Source organism: Bufo gargarizans, chromosome 11, assembly GCF_014858855.1.
Source record: "Bufo gargarizans isolate SCDJY-AF-19 chromosome 11, ASM1485885v1, whole genome shotgun sequence".
Lineage (NCBI taxonomy): Eukaryota > Metazoa > Chordata > Amphibia > Anura > Bufonidae > Bufo > Bufo gargarizans.
Window position 1 is genome coordinate 41421721 of NC_058090.1, and position 22694 is coordinate 41444414.

At 46.0% G+C, this 22694-nt stretch overlaps 1 protein-coding gene across 1 annotated transcript in view; it reads left to right on the forward strand.

The window, feature by feature from the left end:
* The first annotated feature begins 1831 nt into the window (after positions 1-1831).
* The window catches only part of LOC122921548 (mitotic deacetylase-associated SANT domain protein-like), an 88050-nt gene continuing 67187 nt past the window's right edge, over positions 1832-22694 (forward strand). The window contains exon 1 of the mRNA XM_044271600.1: positions 1832-2064. The gene's annotated coding sequence lies outside the window, so the exon portion shown is untranslated. The remainder of the gene's footprint in view (positions 2065-22694) is intronic.

Below are 22694 nucleotides of genomic sequence, written 5' to 3' on the forward strand. Positions count from 1 at the left end.
GCCAGCTGTTGCGTTCCACAAAATGTTGAATGCACTCATCCGGTATCCGTGTTTTGCGGACCGTAAAACATCCAACAGTTGTGTGCATGAGCCCTTAGGATATACATGGTCACATGGTAGATTTTCCATGTGTTTGTTATATATTCCACCCTAAGATCCATGGGAAAATCTTGTATATTTTGCTTCTTATGACTTTCAAAGAGAATCTGTGCCATAGTTCATATGCAGTGGTATACGTACCATGGAGGCAGACCATGGGACTCCTATCAGGCTGGGCACTAGAAGGGGTCCCCTACACTGATTTACTTCAGTTCCCAGCATTAAAAAGTGCTGCATCTTCAAGCGATCGCCACCAGGGGGAGCTCAATGCAAAGAGATTATTATCCAAAGCAGTGAATGGTAACTGTATAAATTCCCATGCACTGAGCTCCCCCTAGTGGTGGCTTCAGGCAGACACTTTTATAATCTACCGTGAGGGAAGTCTCAGACTCGGCTGAATGGAGGAGATTTATCAATGTATTTATGGCAGTTGTGTAATGATGGTCAGAATGAGCGCCATATTTATGAAGCAGCTGTTCCACTTTTTCCAACATTAACGTCAGTAAAGTGGGTGAGGCAGACGGCGATCCGGCACACCGCCCATCAGCTGTTTGAAGGTGATGTGGAGATGTAAGTACACCTGTTTAGCTCTACAATGTCTATGGCGAGCAGGTAAACAGAGAAGAGAAGGCGTTTGAGCGTTGCGTTCTCTTCAAACAGTGACTGCCGCTAGTCGGGCCCCTGGCGATCAGATACTGATGACCTATCCTGAGGAAAAGTCGTCAATATAATAAAAATGAAAAACCCCTTTAAGGGTATGTTCCCATAGGGTCATTACGCTGAGGGTTTCCTGCTGTAGAATTGCAGAACAGTAGCAGCAAAATGGATGCGATTTTACAAAAACTCATAACTCGCATAATCCGCATGGAAACTGAAAAAAAACGCATCATGTCGCACATGGCGGTTGGGCAACATCCATGCAGCGGGCCGGACCCATTCAATTTCAATGGTTCCGTGGTATGTCCGCACCGCGAAAAAATAGGACATGTCATATTTGTGGTGCGGAACCATGGAAGCACTCCGTAGTGCTTCCGGAATTGCGGACCAATTCAAGTGAATGTGTCCGCATCTGTGATGCTGGGTGCACACGGCCGGTGACGTGGATTGCCGACCCTGCTGTTTGCGGGCCGCCCAACGGCCATGTGCATGAGGCCTTACGCTGAGGATTTCCAAGGCCAATTTCACCCTTTGCAATACACTGGGTGAAATCTGCAAATAAATAAAAAATGTTAAAATCGGACACAAGATCAGCATGTAACGCACGGATTCTTGTTGCTGATTTTTTATTTATTTATTTTTTTCCTCTGCAACTTCCATTCTGTCAGATTAACATCTGGAGAGCAAGGGGCCCTCCTACTGTTCTTGCATCGGAGTCCTCTGTCTGAACATGTTCTCTGTCTGCAAAAATTTTAGGATCTTTTTTTAAATGGTGTTTTTTTTTTTTTTTTTATATTCTAAAACTAAACCTTGCAATAAACCAGGTTGACATTTACCATGGTGTTTGCCCTGCGGCGCTGACAGAGGGGGTCATCATCTCCATGGCTCCTGTAACAAAGTGAGTGCAACAGTCAGCAAGTCAGGGCGATGCCTGCAGCACAGGGAGAGATTCCTGTGCTTTCATTTTACCACAGGAGGAGGAGGAGGGGAGCCCAGAACACGAGGAAGTGACGACTCTATGGAGTTAAACAAGACAGAAAACAATTTTTTTTTTTTTTTTTTTTATGGACTGGAAGTGGTAGTCTGAGACCTGACAGAAGCCGCTCAGGGTGTGGGCCCCAGCAGTGCAACACTTGGGCTTCCAGATAATTGATTTTCTGTTTGTTTTGTTTTTATATATTTTTTTATTATATTTTCTTCGGCTTGTGTGGAGTTTGCCCAGTGCAAGTGACAGGGGCAGCTGGTGCAGTGGAGCCTGCAGGACACTACAGCATGAGGAGGACGCCGCCGCCTGCAAGCCTCACAGAGGTTGGTGTATTGCTTTACTGTTACTTTTACTGTTACTTTTATTACTATCGCTTCCTACTGAGCCCCTCTTCATGGACTGCGTGCTTTCTGTGTGGTATCTGTCATCAGGTCGATGCTTGGGCACAGTGAACGCTTTTCTGTGGCGCCCATGTCCAGGAAGTCTTCATAAGGACACCTAGACCTGCGCCAAAGCTGGGACCAACATTTTATGTCAAGGCAGCTATTGAGCGGACGGGTTTAAACGCACAAGAATATTTAGCAAATGTGCGACGTCTCCCATATTACGGTAAATCCTGAGAGCGAGGAGTAAGTCGCACACGACGCCTATTTGGTTTATGCAACACGTATGGTATGTGCACTCAGTGCCTACAGGGTGCAACCATGGGTTAAAGGGTGAATTGCAGATGGTTTCATACTCCATTTTTATTTTATTTTTAAGGAAAAAAAACAATGGGCGATATTTACAAAAACCAGCCTTTTACGCCAGTCTTTGTTCCCCCTCCACCCTCCGCACCTCGCCATAAATTATGCACCCGTCCGGCAGTCCGTGCTCCTGGTGTAAAAACTACTCCAGCCCCTTACTGGAGAAGTTTTTCACCAACATTAAGGGCTCAAGCACACGTGGTTTGGGTCCGCGTTTTTTTTGCGGATCGGATGCGGACCCATTCACTTCAGTGGGGGCCGCAAAAGATGTGGACAGCAATCCGTGTGCTGTCCGCATCCGCACATCTGTTCCGTGCCGTCCACAAAATCATAGAGCATGTCCTATTATTGTCCGCGTTACGGACAAGGATAGGACTGTTCTATTAGGGGCCAGTCATTCTGTGTATTTTGCGGATCCGCAATTTGCGTACCACAAAACGGCCAACGGTCGTGGGCGGGGTGGTCTGCAAATTGTCGGGGTCACGAGTGACTGATGAGCTGTGGATTTGCCTTGGCAGATTTTCGTGTGGCAAATTTGCAGTGTTGTACTAGTAAAGTGGATGAGAAAGTCTAAATTGTCATTCACATGCTGCATGAAAAAGAGCAGAAAAGCTGCAGTATGTCAATTTTATACAGCGGGTTTTTCTTGCAGATTTGACCCTTATTAATGGAAAGAGTGAAGTCCGCTGGCTTTTTTACAGCAAAAACCTGTAATATGGAAGGTTTCTGTGCAGCTTTTCCAGCTGGATTTTTCATCACTCTTCACCCTGCCCTTATGCCTGTTTTGCAGGTGTAAGGCTAGGTCTACACAACGACATTTGTTGCGCAACATTTTGTTGCACCAATGTCGCGCGACAATTTTTATAATGGCAGTCTATGGTGTCGCACTGCAACATGCGACATGCTGCGACTGCGACGCGACAGTCGCAGAAAATCCATTCAAGATGGATTTTTCTGCGACTGTCGCGTCGCAGTCGCATGTTGCAGTGCGACACCATAGACTGCCATTATAAAAATTGTCGCGCGACATTGGTGCAACAAAATGTCGCGCGACAACTGTTGCGCCCTATCTTTTTTTTTGGGGGGAGTGGTGTTTTTTCCCCCTGACATTTGTTTGCACCATGGCGTTTATTTCAAATCACACTTTTTTTCCAGACGTTTGCCCATAGACTTTTTTTCTATAGGAAACAAAAGCCAGAAAAAAATTATTATACAAGCCAAAAAACTGGCAATAAAATAATGTAGCTTGCAAGTACCCTTTTAAAGGGTGTTTCCACTATATAAAGGTGTTATCTAACATGAGAAAATCAGGGCTTCTTACAGAAGCAGTGCCTCCCAGTGCACCCGGCGCCTCCCCCTAGGGCCCTCTATATAACTCGTCCTAGCGGCAGGGGAGTCTGGCAGGCTGCATGTCGTACTTTTAGTCCGGCTGCCTCTCGCCTTGCGCTGGGGCACACGTGAACTAGCGGCTGGACGGATACGACAGGCTGTTCACCCGCTGGAACAGCATGCCGGACTCCCCTGCCGCTAATGTGAAAGTACTCTAAAATGTCTCTTCATATATACGGCGGGACCCCAGGCTTTGGCTCCGAAGCAATAAATAGAGGAAATAATTGAGGGATAAAATAATAACTTGAGTCCAGACCTTGAGATGAAGTTCAATGGCAGCTTTACTTTAAATAAATGTTCTCCAAACAGTTTCAGGCTATGTCTTGGTTCCAGCAGGCTTTAGCATGAAACTGGCAGGCAAACTCCCCGCTGCTATATCTGTTTCTCTCTGACTCTGCTGTACTGACAGGCTGGCTGTATAACTCAGCTTCTTCTGTATGCTGCACTTCTTCTCTGTAGTCTGACTCTAGGTTATGCCAGGGAACTTTCCTCCTAAGGCTTCAAGCTTTGTCCTCCATGGCCAGCAAAGCTTAGGGTACTTTGGCTGGCGTGGGCACGTCCAACAGACGTGCCCCTGCACACACTTGCCCTAGCTGGGGGTAAGCTAGACTGACTAGAACTTCTGCCCCACCCTTCCTGCAGGAAGTATGACTCGCCCAGCTCTCTCCATCTCTCCAGAGGGGGGGGGGGGGGGGTTTAGAATGGAAGGTGGAATATAGCTCTGCCATATTTGCTGCCACCTGCTGTTGAACCAGGCACATTATATAAACAGTTATATAACATTAGAAATGCACAGTGTGGAGGACCTGGAATAAATGCATAAGATGACATGAGGTTAGACCAATAGAGACGGTAGCAGGGTGCAGAAGTGGTAACACCACTCTGGGGTGTTACATTCCCCCTTACTTAAAGCCAAGCTGTCTTCGGCTTGTGCTTAGGATGTGCTCCAAGGGTACCCTAGGAAGGTTAGACTGCTGTTTTAGACTATAGAATATCTTGACATACATATACTAATAGAGACGGCTACCACTAGGTTCCTGCCATATGAGTAGGGTGTCTATTCACAGTTTGCAAGCTGCTTCTGATGCCTGTGGTGCATGTGAGTGTACATTCAATGCTAGTCTGCAGAGCTGGTGATTTCCGCAGGATCGGTAAACACATTAATGTGTATGGGCTTTTTGGAATTTAGCTGAACCAATTCTTTGCTTGTCAAGATGTCTACAGCAGCATGCTCTGCCATTGTGCATCTTTACAGGGGATGGTGCGGAGTCAGCTGAACGCTTGTTTTAAAACATATTGGGGCACGTTTATCAAGCTCGCCTGTTTTTAGGAGAAAAATTAGTCATGCATATTTGCTTCAAGTGGCTTTCTTTTCCTAGTATTTATAAAAAGTCGACATAGCACTTCATTAATTAGACTAGGCGTATTGCTATTAGTCTGACCTCTGGTGGTTATTTTTTAGTATGACAGGTTCGTATTTACTGGGACTGGTCTAATTGGTATACGAGTGAAAATGTTGCGCCAGTGAGCTGAGAATAGGCACGCGTCTCCATAAAAGTGTGACTTTTAAGGCAAAATTTTGTGCCATTCACCACTGATGAAGAAAAGTATGCCAGCCTTGGGGTGGAGTAGAAATTAGAACGTTTTTGCAAATCGGGTACAAAAAAGGCACACCTACATAAATGGGTCGGAAAAATGTTGTAAAAGTTGGAAAACTTCTGAATTAGGGCTCGTGCACAGGAATGTATTTTCTTTCCGTGTCTGTTCAGTTTTTTTTTGGCGGACCGTACGCGGAACCATTTATCTTAATGGGTTCGCTAAAAAGAAAACGAAAGTTACGTTTCCGTATGTCAGTATTTCCGTTCCGCAAAAAAATAGAACATGTCCTTTTATTGTCCGCATTACGGACAAGGACAGGACTGTTCTATAAGGGGCCAGCTGTTCCGTTCCGCAAAATACGGAATGCACATGGACGTCACCCGTGTTTTTTGCAGACCGTAAAATACATACGGTATGTATGCATGAGCCCTTAATCTAGAAAATCTAAATAGGCAAACGCCTCCAAAAGGTGCAATTTCAGTGGTAAATGCATCCGTTTGGTAGGTAACTTTCGATCCATAATTTTTGATACAGTTGTGTTCCTACATACTGTATATACTGTATGCATTGCTTCCTGCATGTAACCAAACCAACAAGGCTCACCCCCTCCTGCGTCGCCTAGATCAAGGGTCAACATACAGAATATTGTCAAGTTGCAGCACATTTAGCAACATGCTTGGCTGTTCTTCTAACTCCCATAGAAGTGAATAGAGGATTCTGGGAGTTGTAGTTTCAGAAGAGCTGGAGTACTGGAGGTTGCTGATCCCTGCAATAGGGGATAAAGATGTTGCATTGGTGGCAGGACCACTACAAACTGGCAGCCTGCAGATTAAGGCGGAGACCATATCATGTTGATTGTTTGCAGTGACCCAGTGGTTCACTGCTAAACAATGAATGTTCTAATATAGGTCTCTTTCACACAAGCGTATTTTGATCTGTCAGTATACCGGGCCTCCAGACCCTCATCACTAAGGCCGTGAACAAGGTCCTGGTGGACCGAAACGTTGGCCAGTGTTACAACATTCAATTTTGGGATGGATAATAAATGAATCATTTCTAATTACTTCAAATACGAGTGCCGTGGTCTTTACCTATATCTATACTGCCACACTACTGGACAGGCCATCCATTCTAGGTCTGCACCCTGGAGCTGAGCACTGCAGATATATTGAGAAAGGACTTCCACGCCTTTGGTCAATTGGGAGGATTACATTGTATATCTAGAGAAACACTTAGAAAAGATTATTATACGGCCTACCCCCTGTGCGCAGCCTTTTTGGAAATGTTTGCTATGTGATATACTTGAGAACTGTGCATTGCACCTGCGCGGAATACTCGCTTGTGTGGAAGGGGCCTAAAGAGACTGTTTGCTATAGTCAAGCCGGCCTGGTCCATGCCTCCATCAGCCACTGTCCCTCCACTTGCCCCCCTGACTAGCACCCTGCTACCCATCCACCATCAGGGGCAGCCCAGCCACCATAAGGCAGGAGGCTCCAAAATAATCCAGGGTGTGCCCCGAGGGGACCTCGACCCACTGCATGCGTGGCCTGGGGGAGTCATGGAGCCAGGTGACCCACCGTGAGGACTACCACAAAGCTCATAGCTGATGCCACCACCACCAAACCTCCCCTGAGGGTAGACGAGCTGCATGTTCTCCTATAAGGTGGCCTGCAATGGCATTGGTGGGTAGATATAGATGATTGACACGGGGCCCCCAGCATCTTCAGGCTACAGCACATATCTGATAGATCTATTTGTATTCCCAGATTCGCATTAGCATTTTGATATATTGATGTATTATGTGGGTGTGCTCAGCCTATTTTATTAGGGTGTGCCTTCAGAAGAAATCTGCAGTGTAGTACATTTTTCAGCCTAGCTATAAACACACCCCGTATAATCCATTGACAGCACCTCCAAAACCAGCGCATCTGCATATATATATATATATATATATATATATATATATATATATATATATATATATATATATATATATATATATTGTACACATAAGCCCATATAACTGTACCAGACGTGTGTGCATAGTAATCGGCAGCCATAGTGTCTATACAGTACTGGATAGAATAGACTCTAGATCAAGGATCGGCAACCTCCAGCTGTTCCAAAACTACAACTCCCAGAATCCTCCTTTGACGTCTGTGGGCATTACGAGAACAGCCAAGAAAGTGTGCATGCTGGGACTTGTAGTTTCACAGCAGCTGGAGTGCCGAAGATTGCCGATCCCTGCTCTAGATGATAATACCATATTGTTTGTGGTCACACAATCCATACTAGTCAATTTATTTTTTTGGGGGGCAGGACGCCTCTGCCTAGAAAGTATATGCCGGCTCCAGGGGCGCACCTAGCCTTTCTGCTGCCTGAGGCAAAAACTGAAACAGCACCCCCTCCCCAATGCCAGTTTCTTAACCTAACCCATTTGCCACAAAGAAAGCGCTCATAGCCCATGGCCCCTCCGCTGCCGCCATCTTTACCCTACCTGATCGCCTCACCTGGCCTCTTTGGTGCACCCCTGGCCGGCCCTATCTTATTTTGGCCTCTGTTGGATGCATGGAGCCCTTTGGATATGTTTGATGCACTGTATTTGCTGGGAGCTTTCCTACTGTATATGGTAAAGAGGGTTGAAACGTGAACATTACCATAAATATAAGCCTTAGCTGCAATACCAGACCCAACCTGTGGAGAAAAGTGGCGCTGCTTCTGGAGAAAAAAAACTAACTCTGAACCTTTTTCCATCTTAGATGCATCTGTCAGCAGTTTTGTGCCTATGACACTGGCTGACCTATTACATGTGCGCTTGGCAGCTGGAGGCATCTGTGTTGGTCCCATGTTCATATGTGTCCGCATTGCTGAGAAAGTTATGTTAAAGTTATGCAAATGAGCCTCTAGGAGCAACGGGGGCGTTACCATTACACCTAGAGACTCTGCTCTCTCTGCAACTGCTGGGCCCTCTGCACTTTGACAGGGCCAGTGTGATGACTCTTTCACTGCCTGGTCCTGTCAAAGTGCAGAGGATGCAGCAGTTGCAGAGAGAGCAGAGCCTCTAGGTGTAATGACAACGCCCCTGTTGCTCCTAGAGGCTCATTTGCATATATAAAAACATCATTTTTTTCAGCAATGCGGGCAAATAGGAACATGGGACCAACACAGATGCCTTCAGCTGCCAAGCGTACATGTAAGGCTTCATTAACACATAAGTGGATTTTCACGGACCACGGTCTGTGAAAACCCGTCCTGCTGAGTGCACGGCGTCATTGGTTGCTATGACGCGGTGCGCTTTGTGCCGCTGTACAGTAATACATCTATACAAGTGTATAGCAACCATTGTGTGCCTGAGGCTGAAGAAAATGCAGCGTATTTCACACAATGCACCGTGTAAAACGGCAAACTGAGCTCTGCTACATCATGGGATCCGTACGTCCACGCTCTGACATTGTGGATGTGTGGCCGTCCTCACATTATGTGATATCTCGGCTATTCTCGCACACTGGTTCCTGACACACTACACTTTGACTCTGGGTGGAGCCGCCCAGAACAGAATGATTATATTTTATTGCCGTACGGATATGGGTTATGCTCCAGAAAGCCTTTGATGGCGGCAGGCGGCAGCATGTAATTACGCTTATGCAGGGCCGGGGTTATTGAGTAAGGTTCCTTTTGCAGGACACTCTCTTACTGATTTGCATTGCAAATAGTTGGGCGCAGGGCCCAGCCCATGGGACGCTCGCCAAGTTCCTCTGTCCTTTGACCTAAAGTCTCTTGTCGCGTTCTCTTCGGTCTATAGTTATGTTTGTGTGTCACTGCCAAGGATGAGGCTGTTGAGTTTTCAGGGTGAAAATCGTCCAGCTCCCAGAGCAGTTTCAGGAATCGAAGACGTCAAAATCATTACTTTATAGCTGAACGATTTCTAATTGAGTTGAGTTAACCACTTAGTGGCTGGTGCAGGCTGTCTCTTGGTAACAGAGGACGTTTGGCCTTGTCACTGGTGGCGCTCTTTATTATTAGTATATTCTATTTGTAGAGAAGACTTGCGTATTTTATGTCAAGAGTTTTGTTATTATAATAATATTTTATTATTTATTGTTATTTGTACTTTTACAGGGCATCTGTCAGCAGTTCTGTACCTATGACACTGGCTGACCTGTTACATGTGCGCTTGGCAGCTGACGACATCTGTGTTGGTCCCATGTTTATATGCAGTGATGGCCAGTTCGCATTGTTCGCCCGCGAACACATGCAGGCTGCCATCTTTTCTCACAAGTCCGGCGAGGCACAGGTAAGCCCTTACCTGTGCCGCGAGCCGGTTGAAAACAAATGCGGTCAGCAGGAGCAGGCAATTCAGAGAACAGCCCGATGAAGGCCCCCGGCGGCTGTTCTCATAACTGCCTGCTCCCGCTGACCGCATTTGATTTCAGACCGGCTCAGGCACAGGTAAGGGCTTACCTGTGCCTCGCCGGACTTGTGAGAAAAGATGGCAGCCCGCATGTGTGCACGGGCGAACAATGCGAACTGGCCATCACTGTTCATATGTGCCCGCGTTGCTGAGAAAAATTATTTGTATTATATGCAAATGAGCCTCTAAGAGCAATGAGGGCGTTACCATTACACCTAGAGGCTCTGTTCTTTCTGTAACTGCCAAGACCTCTGCACTTTGACCATGCAATATGACGTTTTTACTGCCTGGTACTGTCAATTAAAGTGCAATTAAAGTGCAGAGAGAGCAGAGCCTCTAGGTGTAATGGTAACGCCCCCGTTGCTCCTAGAAGCTCATTTGCATATATTAAAACATCATTTTTCTCAGCAATGCCGGCACATATGAACATGGGACCAACACATATGTTTTCAGCTGCCAAGTGCACATGTAACAGGTCAGCCAGTGTCATAGGTACAGAACTGCTGACGGTTGTCCGGGCTTTTACTATTTATGGCCTATCATCAGGTAGGTCATCAATATCCGATCCGACACCCGGCACCCCCGCCGATCAGCTGTATGGGGAGACGGCGTGTGCAGTCCTGTCTGCTGCTGCTGTCTTTGCAGCGGACATAAGAGAGAAGTGAGACGGCACATGCGCACTGCGCGCACCTTTCCCCCCCCCCCCCCCCCCACACAGGTCATCACTAGTAAAAGCCCGGGCAACCCCTTTAAGTATGAATCTATACAGGCTCATAAATGGTCCTCCTTTTTTTTCATCTACACAGTATTTTTCCTACTAGAGCAAGAGCTCGTGCTCATTCTTCACGGAATGAAGAGGAATTTGCCGCTGTGGACATATACTGGTGCTCATGCGCAAAAATTAGGCCTCATGGGTACCGTCCATGTTGCATCTGCGTTTTTTGCAGACCCATTGACTTCAATGGGTCCGTGGTCTGCATTTTGCGGGCAAGTATGGGATATGTTCTTTTTGCAGAATGGACATAAAGATGCCGGCAGATATATTACAAGGTTTCTTATATTCACCTGTGCTATTCATTTCTGAAAACTCATTTATAACTGGGGGTTATCTTCACAAATGGTAGATTTGTTGCATCTGAAAATCTGTTCCTTACATCGGAATGAAGTCATTTCTGCAGCACGTGCGTGGATTTGGGATCTTGGAGCTGCAACAAAGGCATGAGCGTTGCCTTACTGTCCGCTTCGTGTACATTACTCCCCTATTAATGCCCATGCCCTTTAAATACAAAATGAAAAAAGGAACGTCCGCCCTAACATTGGAGCAACCCCCATGACAACTAGGACATCGCAGTCCCATTACTAGGATTTTCATTAATTTCAATGGAGGTCACATGACAGTGCCACCTAGTTGAACTGTAATGTGCCTGTTGCTAGAGCACGCCAGCTTTGCAATTATGCTATGTCTATGCATGCTATTATGTCTCTCTTGCGTCTGCCGTGTAACTGATGATTTGGGATTTAGCATGTACTGCTGTGAGATGCCAGCGGGGGAATAGTATAGGTATGTGCACTACTGTGAGATGCCTTGAGGGTGTGCAAACAGTGGCGGGGATCTATAGTGATGACGTCATGGGCAGACTGTGACAGCGGACTGACACTCTCGGAGAGTCCTTGGGTGGGTTGTGATGGACATTGTAGAGAGTACATTGTGCAACGGGCGCCTCCCCCTAGGGCCCTCCTATAACGCGTTCCAGGTGTAGGAAAGCTGAGTGGTATAGTGCGGCCTGTGTCTTTGTGTGTCACGGTGCTCCTACCTGGATACTGCTGGACCCCAGGTTTTGGCTCCAAAGCAATAAATAGGGGAATAATTGAGGGATTATGAAAGAACTTGAGTCCAAACCTTAAAGGGAACCTGTCACCGGGATTTTGGGTATAGAGCTGAGGACATGGGTTGCTAGATGGCCGCTAGCAGATCCGCAATACCCAGTCCCCATAGCTCTGTGTGCCTTTATTGTGGGGAAAAAAACGATTTGATACATATGCAAATTAACATGAGTCATATCTTTCTTGTGTGAGCACAGAAGAGTCATATTTTCAAGCTCTGACTCATCTCAGGTTAATTTGCATATGTCTCAAATCGTTTTTTATACACAATAAAAGCACAGAGAGCTATGGGGACTGGGTATTGCGGACATGCTAGCGGCCATCTAGCAGCCCATGTCCTCAGCTCTATACCCAAAATCCAGGTGACGGGTTTAAGATGAAGTTCAATAGCAGCTTTACTTGGGTAAACGTTTTTCCAAAACAGATTTCGGGCTTTATTCTTGTTTCCAGCAGGCTTTAGCATGAAACTGGCAGGCAAACTCCACTGTACTATATCTGTTTCTCTCTGACTCTGCTGTATTGACAGGCTGGCTGTATAACTCAGCTTCTTCTGTATGCTGCACTTCACTTTGTAGTCTGACTCTAGGTTATGCCAGGGAACTTTCCTCCTGGCTCCTGAGGTTTCAAGCTTTGGCCTCCATGGCCAGCAGAGCTTAAGGTGCTCTGGCTGGCGTGGGCACGTCCAACAGAGACATGCCCCTGCACACCTTTCCCCTAGCTGGGGGTAATCTAGACTGGAACTAACTGGTCCCCACCCTTCCTGCAGGAAGTAGGACTAGCCCACTCCTCTCCAGAGGGGGATTAGAATAAAATGGTAAGTTCTATTCTAAGTACAGCTCTGTCGTGTTTGCTGCCACCTGCTGGTGAACCAGGCATATTACATGAACATAACAGTTGCATAAAGATATTAGGAATGCACATTGTGAAGGACCTGAAAAGACATACATAAGAGTACTTTCACACTAGCGTTTTTCTTTTCCGGCACTGAGTTCAGTCATAGGGACAGAATACCTGGAAAAGAACTGATCAGTTTTATCCCCATGCATTCTGAATGGAGAGAAATCTGTTCAGGATACATCAGGATGTCCATCGCATACTGCCGTATTATCTCAGTCTCAAATTCCGGATCAGTTGCCGGATCCGGCATTAATTTACATTGAAAATACTGCAATGCCGGATCCGTCCTTCCAGTCTGCGCATGCGCAGACCGGTGAAAATGTGAAAAAAAAAATATATAACAGATCCGTTTCTCCGGATGACATCCGGAAAGACTGATCCGTTCTTGCAATGCATTTGTAAGACCGATCCGCATCCGGATCAGTCTACAAATGCTGTCCAGATTTATATATTTTTTTTGGTGGAAGAAAGCAGCCATACTTTTCTAACCCTGGACAACCCCTTTAATTGAATTATACTGCAGTCCGCCACGACCCAGCATGAAGTGGCTTATCACCGGGACAGTAGATATCCAGCAGCACGTGATGTGCGGATATCTCTCTAATTTCCTGTGATGATATCTGCCCTGGTGCAGAACTGTCCTTGAAGTTTTAAAAAATTTCTAGGATGTCATGTATACAGGGCCGGTGCAAGGATTTTTGACAACACAAGTGAAGCTACATTTTGGCGTTCCCCCCCCCCCCCCACCCACCTCACAGCTCACCTGGCCCTGGTCCCATCTGCAGCAGCTGGCTTCTCCTTTGTGTGGTCCTGGTATCTTCTCTCTGCTTCATAAACTCGCTAGTTTGAGGACCGTATTTCTCGCCCTCTAAGACACACCTAGGTTTTAGAGGAGGATAATAAGTAAAAAATATTTTCCATTACACCTCAGGTCAGACCCCCAATGTTAATCAGACCTCAGCTCACAGCCCCATGTCAGACATCATGCCCCCATGTCAGATTTCTCCCCCTCCCCCAGGGTGCGCCCTAAGGCAGCCGCTTGGTCTGCCTTATGGTAGCACTGGCCCTGCATGTATACAGGGTTGTAGTTAGGCCCCAGTAGTAAAATCCTATGGCTTCTCTCTTCCTGGGACTTTTCAAGCCTTTGTGTAATTAGACTAATAAAACACTGGAAAAACATTTTTATAGACACCAAATGATTACAGAAAATGCGCTGGATTTTTGCATTAAGTCCAGAGGAAAAACATACAGCAGTGGAAATATTCTTTTTGGGAGTTTCCATTTATTTATTTTTCTCTTCAAACCAAAGCAGACTCTGCAGCAGTTTAAGGGGCTATTCACATGACTGTATTTTCAGTCCGCGTCCATTCCACTTTTTTTTTTTACAGACCGGATGCGGGCCCCTATGGGGCAACAAAAAATGTGGACAGCACACCGTGTGCTGTCAGCATCCGTATGTCCGTTCCAGGCCCCGCAAAAAATGATAGAACATTTCATATTCTTGTCCATTTTGCAGGATAGTCATTGTTACAATGGGGCCTGTGAAAAGTGCGGGATGCATACAGGATCCACGTTTTGTGGCCCGCAAAATGGATACGGTTGTGTGACAGTTCCATGTCAGTCACTGGTCCAAAGGAAAACTGACTTGGTTGCCTATAGTCTTCCCAAGACTTCAGTCAACCGTTTTATTACCTCTGTCCAGAAGGAGGACAGAGGGTGAGCAAATGTCTCTAAATGGGGGTGGGGAATGAGAGGAGAGCATGATGACACCTAAAAACACTGCGACCAGGGACCCAAAAAATTCCTGTATCTCGCTAGCTGTTTTAAAGGGGTTCTCTCACCTCAAACCTTGGTGGCATATCTTTAGGACAGGGATGCTCAACCTGCGGCCCTCCAGCTGTTGCAAAACTACAACTCCCAGCATGCCCTAATAGCTGTAGGTTGAGCGTCCCTGCTCTAGGATATGCCACTAATGTTAGATAGGTGCAGGTCCCAGCCTTGGGATCCATACCTATCTCTGGAACGGACCATGAAATTGAGGGACAGTGGACCATGCATGAGAAACCACCAGTTATTTTTTTTTATGGGAGCACCGAAATTTTTCGACAGCCCCATAGAAATTAATGGAGCATTGGCCGAGCTGCGTGGTGCGCTTCCCATTCATTTCTATAGGAGTTCAGAAATTGGCACTTTGCAGGCTCTGTTCTAGGGATAGGTGCGGGTTCCAGAGGTAGGACCTGCACCAAACATTGTCCTAGAGAGATGCCACCAATGTTTGAGGTGAGACAACCGCTTTATAGTCGCCATCAGAGTTGGGCCTCATGCACACGACTGTTACAGTTTTTTCCGTCCGCAGGATCATCAAAACACGGATACTGTGTGTGTGTGTGTGTGTGTGTGTTCCGCATTTTGTGGAACAGAACATCCTGCCCTCTGTAGAACTGTCATATCCTTGTCCGTAAAAACAGACCAGAATAGGACCTGTTCTGTTTTATTTTTTTGCTGGGCTGTCTGCAACTTTTGCGGGCATTGAATTGACTGGGTCCACATCCGACCCGCAAAAAATGTGTATCAGATGCAGACCAAAAATACGTTTGTGTGAGCGCTTAAATACTTGATTTTACCGTGTGCAGTTCTAGAGATGTCCAAAAACTGGAGTCTGATACCTGAACTTTATGGGAGAGGCCTAGATTACACCACAGAGGATATTAACATGGAAAGTGTGTAGGGGGGCGGGGGGCTCTTACAGGTTTTCTAAAGGGGTAAAGAGGTTGTAAGCTATACCTCTGGTGCATGGCATAAGCAGTTTTTCACCAAAAATGTCTAATTACACCAGATGTGCAATGGTGGATTCATTAGATCTTACAAGATCGTTTAGATCAGGCATCCTCAAACTGCGGCCCTCCAGCTGTTGTAAAACTACAACTCCCACCATGCCCTGCTGTAGGCTGATACCTGTTGTCTGTTCGGGCATGCTGGGAGTTGTAGTTTTGCGACAGCTGGCGGGCCGCAGTTTGAGGATGTCTGGTTTAGATCTTGTGTGCATGCCCTCATGTAACGCTTCTCCTGACGGCTAGGTCAGAACCGCCTAGATGGCGGGTAATTCATCAAAACGACCTTCCTGCTTCTCCCAGTCCAATGATGCGGCCCCTGTCAAAGTTTATCAATTGGAATAAATGTCTTTGAGTGTATTGTAGAGGCAAGTCTGGCAGTCAGTCTCCCACCAAGGACGTACCCTATCCAAAAGTAGCCTCTGGAAGCCTTTTTGTAGGGCAGCCAGGGAAGCAGCTTTTTGCCATCTTGTGGCAAGACCCAGTTTCTAATCAGACCACACCTGTAATAATTTAAACACCTGCCTGAGACAACTGCATGCTGTGTTTTGCAGCAATCTGACATTTCTATCTGGGGGCGTTACGTTTTTTTTGTCACCGACCGAGTGTACAATTTCACTTGTGCAGTGGGCGAGAAGCGAGGGGTTAAAAACAATCCTGTTGACCGCCACTGTTTATTCTTCCAGCAGAAATGGGTGTTTACTGCCCATGAATTCTGAGTTGTACAGACGCTTCATTGTATTTTCTGCAGCGCCCTAGCTGGCAGGAGCACAGGCCAGGGTGCGCAGCTGTGTCATGGAGAATAGCATTTGTTCATTATGTAACAACTGGTGACGGGGAAAGTATCCAATGTCTATCTTGTCTCTGGATTTCTACATGTCCCCACGTGTTTATGGCAGTGCTCTCGGTACTGCACGTACATGAAGCTGTTCTCGCCCAGCTACCCGTCAGTGTGCACCTACCCTGAGCTCTGGACTGCAACCATATTGCAGCACTGAGTATGACGACGGTGTACTACTGCACCCGTAGCTGTCTATGGGACCCTGCCATACCAATTTCATATGGAGGATTTTTTTGTTTTTGTTTTTTACCGCTGTCCAAACAGCCTGCTGGAGTTCACTGGATGCAGCGTAGCTGATACTGCCGGTCACTGCCAGACCCCACGGACTATGATGGGATCCACTCCAGCACGAGTGCCGGATTTCAGCTGGACAAAAAAACGGTGCATACAGCAATTTCAGTGCTCATTACCTGCATTTATATGGAGCAATTACTGTATTTTTCACTTTATAAGACACACCTGTTCATAAGACGCACCTAGACTTTAGGGTATGGCTACATGACGGCATTTGTCACCATTGACTATCATTACAAAAAATATTGCGCAACATTGCTGAGACAAATGTCATCATGTAGCCCTAGCCTTAGATGAAGAATTTTTTTTTTTTTTTAATCAGACCCCAAAATCTTTCAGACCCCAGATCAGATCCTCCCCCTCCCCCCAAGTCCTTATCAGACCTCAGTTTAGACCCCCACCCAGTCTTTATCAGACGATACCCCCCCCCCCCCCACACCCCCTCCAATCAGACTCCCAGTCTTTCAGACCTCCCGGTATATATGGCCTGCACAGTCCCCTCCCCACAATCTCTCTCAGACCTCAGATCATACACCCAATCTTCATCAGACCTCCAGACGGGGTGCTCTTCCTGCTCTCGCTGCTCGCTGGTCTTCTGCTGTCTAGTACTACGTGGAAGAAGACCAGAGAGCGTTGAGTATTGCCAGTGCTAGCAGCTCTACACTCGCTGCTCTCTGCGTCCCTTGGATACTAATGATTCCATAATGACATTTGGGGGGGAAAAAATGCATATTAGGTCTTGTTCACACGACCGTGCCGTGTTTTGTGGTCCGCAAATTGCGGATCTGCAAAACACGGATGCCGCCCGTGTGCCTTTCGCAATTTGCAGAACGGAACAGGAGGACCATTTATAGAGATTCCTATTCTTGTCTGCAAAATGGACAAATTTTTGTGGGGTCACAGAACGGAGTGCTGTCCGCATCTTTTGCGAACCCATTCAAATGAATGGTTCCGTATAGGGACCGTATACGGAATGCAAATTTTTTTGGGTGTGAACGAGCCCTTATAAAGCAAAAAAATACAGTATATTTAATATGAGGCCTCATGCAGACGGCCATGTCCGTACTTTGGTTTACCCAAAGCCATTTTCCTTGTGCATTTCATATATTTCTCACTCCCATCCATAGAAAGGGCAATCCTCATTAGCAAATGCAGACAAGTAATTTGACCTGCTCTATAACTTGCGGAACAACCGTACAGATCTGCAAAAAAAAAACGGATGTGTCCATGGCCCCATAGACTATCTGCACACGGGTTTAATATATATGGTCGTGTGTATGAGGTACACTGTATCTATGCCATACGGGGGGTTAAAGGACGTGGCTCCAGCAGATGTTACATGGCGATCTATTGACTTAAATGCACACTGGCTAACACATTTCATAGTGTTTTTCTGACAACCTACCACTTACAGTATTTTTTGTTTTCCGTGTCCATGAGCGCAACAACCGGACCACCTGCGGTTCTGCTGACCTGGACATGGCTCACTTCTGGTCCAGTAGTACCAAGGGGTCTTGCAGCTGTCATTCTATTCCCCATATCGGCTCTGGACAGTGACTAACCAGTCCGGTCACTGTACAGTTATTTTTGTATTTCTTGTCAGCATAAGTTTACCACATTATTCTGTTTGACGTTTGCTGTTTAAAATATATTTGTGCAATATTTAGTTAAGCCAGCAATGAAAATATTGGAAGAGAGGAAGGGCTATGAATATCTCGGGAAAGATGGCTAACCACAAACTGGGTCAGCTCTGGCGTCACGCAGACACCTTGCATATCTGCCAGTAGGTAGGTTGTAAAATATAAGAGATTTCGCAGCATTTTCAATGCAAATATGCAGCAAAATACATTATTAAAATATGCCCTGCAAAGAGTGGATGCTGCAAATTTAGGGTAGGTTCAAGCAGAGGGGTTTTTTTTTTGAGGCAGATTTTCCTGCAAAAGTCAGAAGTGGATTAGAAAGGGATCAGTAATAAAAAGGAAAGACTTCTACTTCTCCTTCCTGCTGGATACACCTCCGGCTTTGGCTGAAAAACCTTCAAGAAAATCTGCCTCAACTTTATGCTGATCTCACTGGGGGCAGCATAAAATAGCGACAGAAATGCTGATGTCAGCGCTGTGTCACTCATGAGCTAAAAGTAAGTGGTTGCTGAGAACCAGCATCATAATCATTACAGCCCAGGCCTTGAAAAGAGTCACAGCCTCCTGAGAAGAGTCCTGGTTATTCCTAATCTCCTGCTCTCTCCCCATCTGCTGATGATTGGCAGTTCTCTCCTAGAGAGAGAGAGGGAAAACTAGGTAGAAGACTGTCAGCCATCAGCAGGAGATCATGAAGAACCAGGACTCTTCTCAGGAGGCAGTGACTCTTTTCCAGGCCCAGTCTGCAATGATTGTGATGTTGGTTCTTGGCAACCACTTACTTTTAACTTCTAAATGACAGACGGCTGAAATCAGCTCACCTGTCTGTACTTTATTCTGCCGTTGGTATGGGCAGCACAAAGTTGATGACAGGTTCCCTTTAAAATCTGTTCTCCAGGTCAACTTGCGCTGCAGATTTGGTTTCTCACAGCAGGTGTATGAGATTTCTTAAAATCTCATCCACTTTGATGGTACTGGCACAAAAATCCGCAGCGGCAAATATGCAGCACTTCCATCTTATGTAGATGTAACCTTAGGGTCCATTCACACGTCCATAGAATGTGTCCACACCCGTTCCGCAATTATCCGGAACGGGTGCGGACCCATTCATTTTCTATGGGGCAGGAATGGATGCGGACAAGCACACAGTGTGCTGTCTGCATCCGTATTTCTGGAGCGCGGCCCCAAAATTCCGGTCCGCGGCTCCGGGAAAAAAAAAATAGAACATGTCCTATTCTTGTCCGCAATTGCAGACAAGAATAGGCAGTATTATGGGGGGGGGGGGGGGGGTGAATGCTGCAGTAAAATTCTGACGTAGCTGCAGAAAATAGAAACTTACCATGCATTCACTTCTATGGGACAGCAGTAGTCTGCTCTCCATCTGTGCCATAGAAGTGAATGGAGAGGTGAACCAACATGTGCACTACCGTTCCATTCAGAGAGCGGACACTCCGTTCTTAGGAAAACTAGAGGTCAGACTCCCAGCAATTTCATATCTCCTGTAGATAAGATACTTTTATATTGGATAACAACCCCTTTAATGGATGCGGCGATCACTTATGCAGCAGAATGTATATATTTTATATTCCCCACACACGCCTGTTGTCCTGAATAGGATGAACTGTCAGAAAACCCTCATCTGCCTCCTGTAATGCTGTAAATGAGGTTTGCTGGAATCTGGCATCATGAGGCCTGGTTGACATTTCCATTTTTCACAGGCGTGTGGCGATCTGCATTTTCCATGGACTGCACACATGCCCATTGATTTTCAAAGAGGTTGTTCAGGCCATATATACTGATGACCTATCGTCAGGATAGGTTATCAATATCTGATCAGCTGGGGTCTAACACCCAGCACCCTCGCCGATCAGCTCCATGGAAGTGTTGCTTCCTCTTCATTACACTGCCCGTCATCTCCTCTGTAGCAGTGGTGTAGTGTAATTACAGGTACTTGCTCCATTCAAGTGAACAGAGCAAGAACTTGTACTACTGCACCGCCAAAACTTTTTAAAGACTATGTGCAGTGTAAAATAAAGTAGGGCTCGCAAGGAACTGATCGGCGGGGTGTCGGGTGTCAGACCTGATATGTAATAGATCATCAATATATATGGCAGGACAACCCTATTAATGTGTCTGTTCACACATCTGTGGTTTGCTAGAATCACGGAGACGTGCACTACTTTAGTCCGCGGTGTGGACCAAACACCCCATTGAAGTTTACGGGTCCGTGAAAAGCCACTTGCACAACGCACATGGCGTCCATTGGTAGGAGATGCTCAGGAAATGAATTTTCAGCTGAGCATTGTACGTGAAATACGCAGGACACGTGGACCAAACACGGATTCTTCATTGATGAAACTCGGACGAACATCAAACGGAGACAGAAATGTGACTGATGCTTAATGTGACTAGGGGGGGACATGGCTTTTGCCTGGGATTTACATTGTTTACTGTGCTGCACTTGACTGGTAGCCAAAATGTATAATTTATAGCATGAGTTGCGGGCCTACGTGAATGTGCTCCTGGACGTTGTATGACGGAGGTATCCTCATGTAGAATCCTTGTTCCTAGGGGAAAATCAAACCTCAGTAAGGGCTCATGTGCGCAACCGTATGTATTTTGCGGTCTGCAAAAAAAACGGATCCGCAAGAAATACGGATGACGTCCGTGTGCATTCCGTATTTTACAGAACAGCTGACCCCTAATAGAACAGTCCTATCCTTGTCCGTAATGCTGACAATAATAGGACATGTTCTATTTTTTTTGCGGAACGGACATACGGAAACAGAATGCACACGGAGTGGTTTTATTTGCGGTTCTGCATACGGTCCGCAAAAAAATCCCAGAATGGACAGTGAAAGAAAATACATTTGTGTGCATGAGCCCTAAGGCGATATATGACAGCGCAAGAGAACTCGTTGTGCTAATTTGGCGCACGTTACTTTGCAGTATATAAATTATGATATGAACCCCCCCCCCCCATGCAGAATCTACTTATTATAAATGACCTTTTATTAGTTTTAGAGGTATAGAAACTTGCAGGTGTTTGAGGATCTATAGTCTTGATTTGCATAATGGAGCGGCAGAGAAGACGGCTGCTCGGTGAACCTGCTTGTGGCTTGTCTTCTTACAGAGAAGAGCATTGGTGGCGGCCGTGAGATTACCTCTGCCCTGCGTGTAATATTCACAATGCCATGTGCATTGTTTTGTAATCGTCGGAGGTGAGTTTAAGAATTTCCGATCGGCGGTCGCGTCTGCGAATTCTCACTGATATTAATCTTTGTAGCGCAGTTTGCTTGCCCAACGTGGCGGAAGTCAGATGCATCGATGGCTATGGGGGGTGGATCTGCTCTAGGTGTCATAATAACTGGAGGGAATCTAGAAAATCACTTTCCAACCTTTCTAAGAGTGGTTTCACTTTTTTCTGTGGTGCCAGGGATTTCTTGCTCGCCAATAGATGGCCCTGGATTTACTAATCCTGTAGATGAGGTAAATGTAGACGGTCGGTCTAACCCGGCACCACATGTATGTGTCCCTGCACAGTCTGACACTAGTGGCAGCACTGATTGGATAGTGTCAGACTGTGCAGGGACATGCACCCAGCTGTGCTGCAGACTGCTGGCAGTTCATTCATAACTTCTAGTAGGAATAATAGAGGAATGACAAAACACAGTCATACGGATAGAGGCTCCGTAATTGTTATTACATGGGGAATGCAGTTAATTACTAAAACAGACATTTCGGGAGAGATGATGGGTCCTCTTTAACCCTTTCCCAACAAGCATGGCAGGCACCATAACCACCAAATGCCTAATGTATGCGATTGACAATAACATTGATTGCATACTTTTAACCCCTTCAGATGCCATGGTAAAACATGACCACGGCTTCTGGGAGCAAAGATTATACCGGCTCCCCCTAGCAAGGATAGCCGGAGTGTGTGCGCTGCAGCCTCTGTATTCCTAAGCTGCCGCATATTAGTTCCTATGGCAGGGCTCCATTGGAAACTAGGAAAATCCTCATAGACGCCAATGCATTGGAGTTTATAAGACGAGCAATCTGATTGTTTGTTATAGTTGCCTACAAGAAGTATAAAAAAAAATATAAAATTATTATTTATTTTTTTATTAAAAATTCTATTCACCCCCCTTCCCCAAAATCAAAATATATAAACATCATGGGCATCACTGCGTGCAAAAATGACTGTACCATTAAAATATAAAAATATTTATCCCATACAGCAAACGGCAAAAAAAATTCTAAATGGCCGATTCGCCCTTTTTTGGTCGCTTCCCCTCCCACAAAAAATGGAATATAAAGTGATCAAAAAGTCATACACACCCCAAAATGGTGTCAATAATAAGTAAAGATCGCCCTGTAATAATGAGCCCTCACACAGCTCCGTACACTCACCTCTGGAAAAA